Here is a 2,072-nt window from a genome sequence, read left to right as displayed (position 1 = left end):
CCTGTTGACTCTGTTTGAACCTGAGATGTTTTCACTTTACAAAGCTGACATTTCATTCATTCAACAGATGCCCATGATCTACTCCAGGTCATAATCAGAGCTAAACATTGGGTGAGAAACACCAAGTAAAGAAGACACTCTCAGGCACACAGAGAGAGAACCACTGGCCAGAGACCACACTGTAAGGAACCCAGGCCTTCTAAGTCTGCCAGTCCGTCAGTGTTTGCCTGATTCACGACATCTAAGGCCCCTTGTCAAGATAGGCTACTTTTGCCTGACCCCAGGGGGCACCAAAAGGCCCCCACCCCCCACCCCGCGCACCCCATCTGCAGAGGTCCACAGCACCTTCTATAAACACAGCACAACACTTTGGCCTCACTTTCTTTTGATGCGGGCCAAAGAACCCTAGCTGAGGCTTGAATGATGAATGTTGCAAGCTGTTGGGTAGTAAAATAGAAAAACGTGCTCCAGAAGCTCTTGAAATACACACTCACATCACTTTTCAAACTAGTTAGACGTTATTATAGGCGAAAACTGAGGTGGTGTAACTTGTCCGGGGTCACAGGGCTCACTCGTGCAAACTACGTCAGCCACCCTCTCCCCGCAAGGACTGTGCCTCCACCGGATAGTGTCAGAGGCCATTGTACTATCCTGGGGAAACCACATCTCCCCTGGCTTCCTGGGCAAGCCAAAGGGGAGAGACAGCGGCGCCTGCCGGGGGCACTCAACGGGCGGGCGAGGGTGGGGAGCTTTGCAGACTGGGCCTCTGCTCCTGCCCGCAGGTAGACGTTGGTCAAGATACTTCAACCAAGCAGGGCACCGCGATGCCAAGAGGAGTAGAAGCGCAGTTGGGATTCTTAAGCCACTGTTTTCTACACAGGCAGCTCCTCTTTGCCTCTCCCAAAAAACCTCCCAAATTCTTGCAGTGGTTAATCTTTTAAAAGTTAATTAAATAACAGCAGGGAGCGTTCGAAAAGTTGATAACGATGAATATCTCGGAATCTTTCTCGGGGGACAAAAGTTTAAGAGCTCTTACCTGCAGGAAACCCAGCAGCCGACAAAAGGCGCCCTTCTGGAGCGCTTCGCTTCGGCGCGGGACGTTCTCGGCTGGCCGCCTCCTCTGCAGCCCGGCTGGGCTCCGGCCCTGTGTTTTATACCACTATAGGCAATTAATATTGCATCAGCCGTATTTTAAATTTTCAAAACCCACAATATAATGTAATGGCATAAGGGCATTTATTATTAAAGGACACCGATGGAGAGGGAGGTGGAGGAATTGCTGGGGTGGTTGCACAAGACGGGTGCGAGGGGCTGAGGCTTGAGGAATTGGGGGCTATCCACAGGTTTGCTTTTACAGAGGTTTGCGGGGAGAGATGTAGCTGGGCGGGAACAGGATGTCGAACCGAAGCCTGCTTTACTCTGAATTTCAGGCCAGAGGCAGAGGAGCCAGAGCTCTTTGAAGACCCACCCGGGAAATGTGTAGACAACTCCTGTCCTGTGGCATTAATTTTTAAACCACAAACGTGTTTGTAAGACTCACACGCATCCGAAAAGTTTCCGCTCATACAGAGTGAAAAGAGAGAACGGCGCTGCATTTGCTGGCATCTGCTGGGTGTCGTAACAGGCATCTCAACCCCTTTGCCAAGACACACTATTCTTTGATGATCTTCGGATGACAATTTCAAATGAAGAAATTTGGAAGAGGTTCCGGATATCCTGTCCGAGCAATTGTCCCCACCCCACCCCACCCCCGCCTCTGTTGTCTCATCTCTGTGGGTGTTTGCATCCTTATAAATAGTATGTTCTTATCAAGTGCCACGCACCACCTTCCACACACCTTCAATAGTCTTACCCAGTCTTGAGTATAACGGTGTGAGCTGGGTAACAGGTAGGCCTTCTGTAGACCAACACTATTGACCAGGAGACACAGAGCAGTTAGGAAACTAGCCCCCAAGGCGATTTAGCTTTGGAGTGACGGGACTGAACTTTGAACTTCCAATCAGCCAGGCTTCCAAGTTTCCATGTTAAGAGAATAGTATGACAGGTTGGACAGGTTGGCATTAGGAAGTGGG

This window comes from Micromys minutus (genome assembly GCF_963924665.1).
Source record: "Micromys minutus genome assembly, chromosome: 8".
Taxonomy (NCBI): Eukaryota; Metazoa; Chordata; class Mammalia; order Rodentia; family Muridae; genus Micromys; species Micromys minutus.
The sequence above is the reverse complement of the archived record's forward strand: the minus strand, read 5'-3'. Positions refer to the sequence as shown.